General features: G+C 50.4%; 1 protein-coding gene across 3 annotated transcripts in view; it reads right to left on the bottom strand.

Annotated features, from left to right (window-relative positions):
- MTR (5-methyltetrahydrofolate-homocysteine methyltransferase) overlaps positions 1-12,254 on the bottom strand; it is a 1,186,028-nt gene that overhangs the window by 127,120 nt on the left and 1,046,654 nt on the right. The window lies entirely within an intron of this gene.

The raw sequence follows: 12,254 nt of genomic DNA on the forward strand, positions 1-12,254 counted from the left end.
CTTTGTGAGGTGGAGATAGACCATGACAACATGGAAGAGAGCAAAGATCACCAGGGTAACGCAGATAACTAATAAGCCCCCAAAGGTCAGTAGTGGGTAGGGAAGTGTAGAGTTGTCAGCAGGATGCAGGGCAGTGTGCAGAGGTCAGCAGGATGCAGGGCAGTGTGCAGAGGTCAGCAGGATGCAGGGAAGTGTGCAGAGGTCAGCAGGATGCAGGGCAGTGTGCAGAGGTCAGTAGTAGGCAGGGCAGTGTGCAGAGGTCTGCATGATGTAGGGCAGTGTACAGGGGTTAGTAGTATGTAGAGCTCAGAGATCAGTAAGGCAGATGACGGGGTGAGGGGTTAGCAGGGCTAAGGACAAGAAGTCCACAAGGCAGTGTAAAGGGTTGGGGGTCAGGGGAAGGCACAGTACAGAGGGGTCAGGAGGGCACACTACTGAAGGGTCAGGAGGGCACAGTCCCTGGGGGGGGTCAGGAGGGCACAGTCCCTGGGGGGGGTCAGGAGGGCACAGTCCCTGGGGGGGGGGTCAGGAGGGCACAGTCCCTGGGGGGGGGTCAGGAGGGCACAGTCCCTGGGGGGGGGGTCAGGAGGGCACAGTCCCTGGGGGGGGGGTCAGGAGGGCACAGTCCCTGGGGGGGGGGTCAGGAGGGCACAGTCCCTGGGGGGGGTCAGGAGGGCACAGTCCCGGGGGGGGGGGGGGTTAGGAGGGCACAGTCCCGGGGGGGGGGGGATGGGGGGGGGGTTAGGAGGGCACAGTCCCGGGGGGGGGGGGTCAGGAGGGCACAGTCCCGGGAGGGGGGGGGGGTCAGGAGGGCACAGTACTGGGGGCTAAGAAGGCACGGTAATGGGTGTCTGGAGGGCATGATACTGGGGGGTTTAAGAGGGTATAGTACTGAGGAGCAAGGAGAGTATAGAAGTGGGGGTTTAGGAGGGCACACTACAGAAGCTTCAACAGAAGCTTCAAGAGGGCATGGTACTGGGGGTCAGGAGGGTACATAAGTGGCTTCTTTCTGGTGCAGTGCAATTTTTGCAAAGAAGCCAATTAACCTACCTGCATGTGTTTGGAGTGTGGGAGGAAACTGGAGTACCCAGAGGAAACAGATGCAGGCACAGGGAGAACATGCCAACTCCAGGCAGGTAGTGTCCCTGGGGGGGGTCAGGAGGGCACAGTCCCTGGGGGGGTCAGGAGGGCACAGTCCCGGGGGGGGGGGTCAGGAGGGTACAGTCCCCGGGGGGGGGGGGGGGGGGGTCAGGAGGGCACAGTCCCCGGGGGGGGGGGGGGGTCAGGAGGGCACAGTCCCCGGGGGGGGTCAGGAGGGCACAGTCCCCGGGGGGGGGGGGTCAGGAGGGCACAGTCCCTGGGGTGGGTCAGGAGGGCACAGTCCCTGGGGGGGGTCAGGAGGGCACAGTCCCTGGGGGGGGTCAGGAGGGCACAGTCCCTGGGGGGGTGGTCAGGAGGGCACAGTCCCTGGGGGGGGGGGGGGGTCAGGAGGGCACAGTCCCTGGGGGGGTCAGGAGGGCACAGTCCCTGGGGGGGGGGGGGTCAGGAGGGCACAGTCCCTGGGGGGGGATCAGGAGGGCACAGTCCCTGGGGGGGGGATCAGGAGGGCACAGTCCCTGGGGGGGTCAGGAGGGCACAGTCCCGGGGGGGGGGGGGGGGTCAGGAGGGCACAGTCCCGGGAGGGGGGGGGGGGGTCAGGAGGGCACAGTACTGGGGGCTAAGAAGGCACGGTAATGGGTGTCTGGAGGGCATGATACTGGGGGGTTTAAGAGGGTATAGTACTGAGGAGCAAGGAGAGTATAGAAGTGGGGGTTTAGGAGGGCACACTACAGAAGCTTCAACAGAAGCTTCAAGAGGGCATGGTACTGGGGGTCAGGAGGGTACATAAGTGGCTTCTTTCTGGTGCAGTGCAATTTTTGCACAGAAGCCAATTAACCTACCTGCATGTGTTTGGAGTGTGGGAGGAAACTGGAGTACCCAGAGGAAACAGATGCAGGCACAGGGAGAACATGCCAACTCCAGGCAGGTAGTGTCCCTGGGGGGGGTCAGGAGGGCACAGTCCCTGGGGGGGTCAGGAGGGCACAGTCCCGGGGGGGGGGGGGGGTCAGGAGGGTACAGTCCCCGGGGGGGGGGGGGGGTCAGGAGGGCACAGTCCCCGGGGGGGGGGGGGGGGGTCAGGAGGGCACAGTCCCCGGGGGGGGTCAGGAGGGCACAGTCCCCGGGGGGGGGGGGGGGGGTCAGGAGGGCACAGTCCCTGGGGTGGGTCAGGAGGGCACAGTCCCTGGGGGGGGTCAGGAGGGCACAGTCCCTGGGGGGGGTCAGGAGGGCACAGTCCCTGGGGGGGTGGTCAGGAGGGCACAGTCCCTGGGGGGGGGGTCAGGAGGGCACAGTCCCTGGGGGGGGGGGGTCAGGAGGGCACAGTCCCTGGGGGGGGGGGGGGTCAGGAGGGCACAGTCCCTGGGGGGGGATCAGGAGGGCACAGTCCCTGGGGGGGGGATCAGGAGGGCACAGTCCCTGGGGGGGTCAGGAGGGCACAGTCCCTGGGGGGGTCAGGAGGGCACAGTCCCGGGGGGGGTCAGGAGGGCACAGTCCCGGGGGGGGGGGGGGGTTAGGAGGGCACAGTCCCGGGGGGGGGGGGTTAGGAGGGCACAGTCCCGGGGGGGGGGGGGGGTCAGGAGGGCACAGTCCCGGGAGGGGGGGGGGGTCAGGAGGGCACAGTACTGGGGGCTAAGAAGGCACGGTAATGGGTGTCTGGAGGGCATGATACTGGGGGGTTTAAGAGGGTATAGTACTGAGGAGCAAGGAGAGTATAGAAGTGGGGGTTTAGGAGGGCACACTACAGAAGCTTCAACAGAAGCTTCAAGAGGGCATGGTACTGGGGGTCAGGAGGGTACATAAGTGGCTTCTTTCTGGTGCAGTGCAATTTTTGCAAAGAAGCCAATTAACCTACCTGCATGTGTTTGGAGTGTGGGAGGAAACTGGAGTACCCAGAGGAAACAGATGCAGGCACAGGGAGAACATGCCAACTCCAGGCAGGTAGTGTCCCTGGGGGGGGTCAGGAGGGCACAGTCCCTGGGGGGGTCAGGAGGGCACAGTCCCGGGGGGGGGGGTCAGGAGGGTACAGTCCCCGGGGGGGGGGGGTCAGGAGGGCACAGTCCCCGGGGGGGGGTCAGGAGGGCACAGTCCCCGGGGGGGGTCAGGAGGGCACAGTCCCCGGGGGGGGGGGGGGGGGTCAGGAGGGCACAGTCCCTGGGGTGGGTCAGGAGGGCACAGTCCCTGGGGGGGGTCAGGAGGGCACAGTCCCTGGGGGGGGTCAGGAGGGCACAGTCCCTGGGGGGGTGGTCAGGAGGGCACAGTCCCTGGGGGGGGGGGTCAGGAGGGCACAGTCCCTGGGGGGGGTCAGGAGGGCACAGTCCCTGGGGGGGGGGGGGGTCAGGAGGGCACAGTCCCTGGGGGGGATCAGGAGGGCACAGTCCCTGGGGGGGGATCAGGAGGGCACAGTCCCTGGGGGGGTCAGGAGGGCACAGTCCCTGGGGGGGGGGGGGGGGGTCAGGAGGGCACAGTCCCGGGGGGGGGGGGGGGGGTCAGGAGGGCACAGTCCCGGGGGGGGGGGGTCAGGAGGGCACAGTCCCGGGGGGGGGGTCAGGAGGGCACAGTCCCGGGGGGGGGGGTCAGGAGGGCACAGTACTGGGGGCTAAGAAGGCACGGTAATGGGTGTCTGGAGGGCATGATACTGGGGGGTTTAAGAGGGTATAGTACTGAGGAGCAAGGAGAGTATAGAAGTGGGGGTTTAGGAGGGCACACTACAGAAGCTTCAACAGAAGCTTCAAGAGGGCATGGTACTGGGGGTCAGGAGGGTACATAAGTGGCTTCTTTCTGGTGCAGTGCAATTTTTGCACAGAAGCCAATTAACCTACCTGCATGTGTTTGGAGTGTGGGAGGAAACTGGAGTACCCAGAGGAAACAGATGCAGGCACAGGGAGAACATGCCAACTCCAGGCAGGTAGTGTCGTGGTAGGGATTCGAACCAGCGACCCTTTTTACTACTGGGTGAGAGTGCTAACCACTACACCACTGTGCTGCCCTTAAAGCCATCTAGGAGGAATATCCCTGATGGACTCAAATGGTGGTTTTTGCAGGGCAGACAAGGTAGAATTTGCATTGGAGCAAAATCATAGATTACCCTGAATGAGACCAGGGGATTATCAGGGCATCTAAATGGGGCATTTACAAGCTGTTGGGGGAAGCCCTGGAGATTAGATCGCACAGTGCCACACGCGCCAATTGCAGATGGAAAGAGGTGTATAAAAAGTTCCACTCTTGTATCAAAATTGTCCATGTATAAATGGTACCCCTTTCCGAATAAGGGTGACACCAAGTCCAAAACAAATCTTGCCACTGCTCCCTATGTAGTCTGGGATGTCAGAGGGCTCCGCACTGCTATCTTTTCCATCGTAAACAAGGAAACTGCACATATAGCCTGTTTCTCTGTCACAGAGCTTATACATTTTGAACCCATATCTGGCACGCTTGCTGGGGAGAAACTTTTTCAAAATAAGGCAGCCAGAAAACGTAATCAGGGACTCATCGACACAGACATCTTTTTCAGGGATATAAAAGACTGCAAATTTTTGGTTGAATCGGTTTACGAGGAGCCGAATTTTATGGAGCCGATCATATCCAGGGTCACCCTGAGGATGACAGAGTTTATTGTCATTGAAGTGCATAAACTGCAATATTTGCTTGTAACTAGCCCATAGCCATGGCAGCAGAAAACACAGGCATATGTCGGTATAGTGATATTCGCATTGAACCTGCCCTTGGTTTTAGAACATTCGATATCGATCGTTCATTTGGTCTATTCCTATATTTATATTTACTTTTATTTTTGATATCTATGCATTGTATCATAGGAGATGACCTAAGCAGACACATCCAATAATGCGATATTTGCAATCTTTTTATTATGAAACCTTTTTTGGGATGTGTCATTTTTAGGGAATATTTTTTGTGTGTTTTTCTCTGGTGGGTTTGACATTCAATGAGCCCATGTATTGACATGCACACACATTGAGAGTTTGTTTCTTTCTCTCCCTTTTTTTTTTGTGTGTCTGCCAATGCGTGTGAAAAAATATATAACATTTTTTTACATACAAAATGAAAAATGTTTTTACTTAAGTCATTTTTTATTTCTTTAGGTTACACCTATACCTCTTCACCTAAGGATAATATTTATCATGTCATTAATTTATTACCATTATGTATGCTTTCAATGTGTCAGCTTGATTTTGGTGTTTTAGGGGAAAAAGTATTTTTCCTTTCATTCATTTAAATGTTAATCTTTAGACTTTGGATGTTCACAGGTGTTTCCTTAATTGCTATCTTGTCATACACATATTTTATTCATTTGTCTAATTGCTTGTGTGTGTGTATATAGCTCTGTATGTATATTCTGCTCATTAGCTATGACTAAGCACCGTGTTCGGTGTGAAACATGTCAGCGGCTGTGCAGTTAGTCTGTTTGCCAGCCTAGATGCTATGATTTTAATTACATTTTTTAAATAAAGTTGAATAATTTGGAGTGCGGCTATCCAGCTACATCTTTTCTACTTCAGTTCCTGTTGCAAACAGAGCCAGCACCCTGTGGGATTGTGGAGACAGCTGTTTTGGGAGAAGTCATTACCTTAGAGCGGTAATTCTTTGTATTCATATGATGAATTGGGTCAGTGGACTAATTCTTTTTAGTAATGCCCATGCTGAGGGATAGGCCCAGAAAGGTCTTAAATTCAGGAACCGTGATAGATTTCCAGCCAAATTGTCTGGCATGGGTTTAAATTGATTAGCATATAAATTGCTTTGGTCCACAATATATCCATACAGATCGTCAGTGCAAAACAGCTAAAAAAAAAAAAAAGGGTCATTGAATCTGCTGTCTCCACCTGAACTCCAGGTTGGCCAAAGAATGGAAGTACGGGCGCTGCAGAATCTGTGGGCTGCCAATCAGGATTTGCAAGGGCATTATGAAGGGCATTATGCAGGACACTACTCGTGCTAGCCACAAATTCCAGCTTGAACTGCACTTATGGAACTCGCCACGTCACCAAGTATTACTGCAGCGCTGGTTTGTCTACAGCCAGGGTTTACTAGGCCGTTGGTGCTTGCCAGTTCACCAGAAGATAGAGCGGCACTAGTACCGGCACTCTGCTGCATACGAGAATCATGTGATTGTAGCACTTCAGTAACAGAGGAACGGGGTCAGGTACACCTGACCCTAGCAGGGACCTCTGCCTCATCATCAGAGCCATCTGTCAGGGTACTGTTGCTCTACAGGTTTGAATACTGAGCCTAAATCTGACAGTGAGGACTTCCCATCACTCATCTGTCATGCTTAGTATCCTGTAGGCCTCTTCACTAGAGTATCTTTTGTTTGACATTTAGGCCAATAAATTTACAGGTACCTAGTGTGACTCAAAGGTAAAACAAAAAGCACCTGGTTGTCGAGGACTCTGAACCATTACAAAAAAATCTAACTGATAGTGCTAGCAGAGATCACGCCTGACACTGCTAATGCTGTTTTGTGTACTGTGTATAGGAAGTGACAGTGATCTACTGATACTGCACTTGTTAGTGGAGGGGTTAAACGCAGGTGCTGGCAGGTGTTGGGGCTGATCCTGCCAACGCCGCATTTTTGGGAACACTATACTATTGGAAGCATTAGTATAGTTCTAATCAGATCAAATATATTGATCCGTTCAGACACTATACTAGTAATGGAGGTGTGTGTGTGTGTGTGTGTGTGTGTTAGTGGTACTGGCAATCAAAGGGCTGAAATCTAACACTGTCTGGAATTGACGCTAACTGGCGCCACCAGTGACACTAATACATTGATCAGAAAAAAAAGATCTGTACACTGTACTAATGAAACTGTGATAGGGAGTGAAAGGGTTAACTGGGAATGATCAGGGGGTTAAAACGTTATTAGGGAATATATGGCGGGTACCCTGAACCTGGAACTGCCACTATTGCTAAGTGGAGACACCAGTGACACCAATACAGTGATAAGTAAAAAATCTCTACACTCTACTTAGTTACACTGTGACAGGGAGTTTAACGGGGGGGGGCGATCAAGGGGTTAAATGTGCCGTGTGTTGTGGTGTCAGTGTTGTGCATGTATTCACTGTAGATGCTCTCTCCTCTCACATTGGAACTGAAAAAAAGGGCTCCAGGAGAGGAGATTGCATAATTTCCTCTGCCTGTGTTTACATTACACAGGCACAGGACATTGTGCCATTCGTTAGAACCAATCAGCAGGTCCTGGCCATAAATCATTGGCCTGGACCTAATGACTTGTCACTTCTGAATCAAATCCGATCACCGTGGGGACGGTGGGCGTGGGCGCCAATAACGTACCTGCACGTTATTCTTGTGCAGCCAGGCTGCACTGAATGTACAGTATGTGGGGCAGTCTGGAAGCGGTTAAAGAACTTTTTACACTACACTTTTTTTGGGTGAATGAGTTATCTCTACTCCTGTAATAGCAGTGAAGACAGCGACAACAGGAGACCGATGCCCATATGCACCTGTCACTGTATGGTGGGGGAAGTCATCTTCTCATATACATGGTGGCATTAGTTAATACTGGAGCTGAAGTTACACTATTGCAAGGAAATACTTCCCCTCACAAACAAGATAGATCTGTCCTCCTATATTCTAGGACCAAACCCACTCGTGAACAACAGACTACTAAGTTTATAACCAGATATTCCGCTCAACAACAACTTCGAACATGCATAGCCAAATACTGGCACTTTTTGAGTGAGGACCACGTACTCCATCGATATGTACACGATACTCTGGAAAACGTTTTCCGTAAAAGCCCTTCTATAGGTGACAGACTAACGGCCAGTCACTACAGACCCAACTGTCAGCACAGTACCTTACCCAATGAGATATTCATATGCGGGCAATGTACTTAATGTCCATGGGTACAAGTAGGTAGCAGATTTAAATTACCAAATGGAGAAAACGTTCCTCCCCGTTTTCATGCCACATGTGATATGCCTGGGGTAGTCTATATAATGAGATGTAGGTGCAGAACTTATTATGTTGGAAAAATTATCCGCCCGTTTAAGAAACACATTTAAGTTCATATCTACTACTTTCAGTGGGCAAAAATGCTTACTCCAGTTAGTCGTCATTTAGGTTTATATCACAAATTCAACACTAGCATGGTTAAATTGATGGTGTTGGATGGGATACTCAGGATCTGCTTGGGGGGGAACTGGGATAAGAGAATTCTCTAAAAAGACTTATTGGATAGAGAGATTGGGGGCGACTAGGCCCCCAGGAATTAACAAGGTATTATCCTATAGGCCCTTTCTATGAGGGACCTCTGGGGTACTGCCTTGGAGCCCTTCTTTGGGCAAGTCCTGTTCTTGTTTACTATTTTTCATTTGTCCATGAAGTGCCTCTGTTCAAATAATTACCAAAATTCTATCTGTTTTATTATTACCATTACACTTTTGGGTATTTAGGAAGCATCTAATCCTCAAGAATATTTCTGTTAATTGGTAATGATGTTGTGTGCAAAGTAATATTTTTGTTGAGCAGGATTGAAATAAACCTGCAATTCACAATACAGTGTATAGCAATGCTGCAAAGGTATCTGAGCAGCCTTGATATTTGTATAAAGCATGTAGTTCATGTTTTATTGTATAGTTATGTCTCATTTCTTGTTCAGGTGGTCACAGTGGTATCGTTGCATTCACCCGATATTGTTTTTTCCTCCTTGTCTTTGAATTGACATCGGTGCAGGAACACAGCACAGCCATCCAGGCTGTGAGCCGCCTATTCCTTCCCACCTCTGCCTGTGTTCACATGCATAGGGATCTTTGAGCGACTCATGGCCAATGAGGATGCTGTGGCGCAGCGTCCCTTTCTGCGCATGTGCGGAGGAGTGAAGCAAGCACTGCGGACACCTATGTTGTCTAATGCGCGTGCACCTTCCGGCGCATGCACGGTGCTCTTTTCGGCCAGTTTGAGCTGACTTCAGATGCGTGCTGATGCCGGACGGAATGCATAAAAATAGTGAGCTGGGACCCACAACACATAAGCGCTCAGTCTGTGTGGTGACATCCAGCGTACTGTCCGGCGTTTTTTCGATATTGAAGGACCCCAGGGATCATCGCTGTTAGCAGGAATACCGGGGCATTTTGGTATGTTGCATACCCATTAAATGGGACCTTAAGGATCAGTATGTTTTTATTGCCATCGGCTGGGTCTTTCTAACTGGTTGGACTATAGGCTCTTTCAGGTTTATTACAGTGGCTTTTGTTAAGCAGTATAACGCTGCCCCAATTTGCATTTAGTAATCAGTAAATGGTCAGGTATAGTTGAAGTCTGTTGACGATAGTGTAGTTTGCTTGTTTACGAGTTTATATAACTACTTTACGGGTGCACAATATGCACGATTACTTTCGCTTGTCAAACATTCCGGCATCTGTTTTACTTACTTGAAAGTTTTAATTAATAAGGTTCATTTGCTGTTGTAATACCATTTCCCATCCGTTTGGTATTTTTTAGATTTATGGGATTTTAATCTAGTCTCATTCCCCCCAATTCTTTGTTTATGCAGAAATTCAAAAGACAATGTAAATGAGTCGTTCAATATATAGCAATACCTGGGAACTTTGGTCCACATTAATATTGTTCGTAAGTATCAAAATGTCCATATATTATAGGAGGCTTCTAGCATCATACACCCTTTTAACCCGGCTCCTTTGATAGCGCCTCTTTATATACTGTGTATATGCTTACATCATATTTACCGGATGCCTCCCCATTTGTGTAATCTGCACATTGATGTCCTTTTAAAATTTTTGGGGGACCCCCATGTGCCCCTCCCCCTTGGAGTTCATCTGGAGGGCTTGTGGTACAGCAGCGATAGTATAGTGTGGGCTGGGCAAGCGTGGTGAGTCAATATCAAAAGGCATACAAAAAATGCACTTTGACACTACACTGTATACGTGATATCTATATTGTTGGCATCTGTTTTGTTATTTATTTAAAAAAAAAAAAATCTTTTAATTAAACAGATGCTCCTGAGTAAGCGATAGTATGTAAATCGCATAACATGTCGCACACCTATCTGTTTTTTAATCACCAGGACCTATGAACATTCCAGCAACCTATGTCACACCCTAGTGGAGGTTTTCTTGATTTAATATTAATACCCCACAGGAAGCATTACTAAGTGTCTCTACTTCCCTTTCTGGGTCAATCAATGGGTCCTTTGTACAATTTAACTTTTCTTTGTGTTTTTGTATTGTCGGATTAGCAGATTAGTGTGTACTTTGATATGCATAAAGGAATTTTGTTACTTTTTTTTTATATGTGCCTGAAAAGTCATTTTTTGCCTCGACATTTCAAATCTTCCCATCACAAAGGTGATCCATGTTCAAGGTTTGGGAGGGCAAACCACAGCAGCAGTTAGGACACGGATGAAATTGGCTTTTTACAAGGGACCAGTGTTTTGCATCAGAGTTACCCGAAAATATTCTTGGGATAGATGTACTTCAAGGTCAGTCTATTCAGACTGAATGGGACACATTCACTTTCGTGTATCCTGATAAAGCTCATCTTGTTAGGGCAGTGAAGGCAGTCCTCAGAGGTAATGCAAAATATTCTTTCACCAGAGAAGCCAGTCTGTCTCAAAACTTCCTGGAGGCCACAAAAAAATTCCGGAGACTAAAGAATTGTTGAGAGTAGGGATCCTTAGACCTGCTGTATGTCTTTTCTCACCTCTGGTGTTCCCAGTAAAGAAACCTGATGGGAGATACAGACGGAATGTGGATTACAGATGTCTAAATACAGTAGCACCTCCATTGAAGTCAGCAGCACCTGATATGATCTCAATTGTTAAAGTGGAGTTCCACCCAAAAATGGAACGTCCGCTTTAAGCACTCCTCGCCCCCTTACATGCCACATTTGGCATGCAATGTTTTTTTTTTGGGGGGGAGTGGGGGCTTCATTAGGAGGGGGACTTCCTGTCCCACGTCCTCCTTCTGCCAATGGACTGCCAAGGTGACTCCTCTTTTCGCCTTAGGCGGCCCTCCCTCTAGGAGATCTCCTGGGACACATGACAGGTCCCAGGAGATCGACTGTCCACTCCAGGAGTGCAGCGCAACTAGCGCATGCGCCATGCGTGCCCGGACGTGAAGCTGAAAGCTGTCACGGCCGGGTGCCCAGAGTGGCAATGGAGGCGCCGGCAGAGAGGAGCGGGAGAGAAGCGACACCCCGTTCGCCGCATCACTGTCCGTTTATTAAAAGTCAGTAACTACACTTTTTGTAGCTGCTGACTTAAAAAATATAAAAAGCCTGGAACTCCCCTTTAAGAAAATTTGTCTTTGTGTAGGATGGCCGCCAGTACACTTTCACTGTGCTTCCTGAAGAGTATGTTCATTCACTAATTGCCTGAGATTCAAGAGGGTGGGCTATCAACCGAGACAAAAGTTGAAGGACCCACCACAGAGGTGAAATTCCTGGGAATGATGTGGAAAAAATTCCAGAGACAGTTGTGCAAACTATCTGGGCACTTTTGTCCCCACTACCAAAAAGGAGGCACAGCGGTTTATTGGGGTTGTGGGATTCTGGAGATAGTTCATCCCACATCTTGGGCTGATCCTGAGGCCTATACACAAAAACAAGGAAAAAGATTGAACCCACATCTCATGGGTTCAGAGCAGCAGACTGCATTCTTAGTTGCTAAAGAAGCCATTCCAGCATCGGGGATTGGGACCCATGAGACAAAGAGTATGATTTCAGCTGGATATAAAGGAGCAGGATGGTACCATATCTTGGGATCTGTGGCAGGCGCATGAAAAGAAAGGACAGAGAGCAAAAGCCATTGGATTTTGGTCTAAGAAACTGACAGGGGCACAGAAGAGATATGTGCCCCTAGAAGTACCTGTTTGGGCCCTACACAGCACTGTGCAGATACCATTATAGGAAAGGACACAATCATCATCCATACTGCACTGCTAATAGCAGGATGGGTGAGAGATAATGGATTGACCACTAGAGCAACTGTAGCTCAGAACCAGACACTGATGAAATGGAAGTGGTACCTACAATAAAGAGGGAGTACTGCAGCTGGTGATGTCAGACACATTTCAAAACAGTTGTCAGGGCTTGTCACTTTAACCAGCACCCAGCCAGAAGAAGAAATTCCTGTGCTGCAGTCATCCCCCTTTCAG

Source organism: Lithobates pipiens, unplaced genomic scaffold (assembly GCF_037356315.1).
Source record: "Lithobates pipiens isolate NorthernLeopardFrog02 unplaced genomic scaffold, aLitPip1_a1.2 Scaffold_18, whole genome shotgun sequence".
Lineage (NCBI taxonomy): Eukaryota > Metazoa > Chordata > Amphibia > Anura > Ranidae > Lithobates > Lithobates pipiens.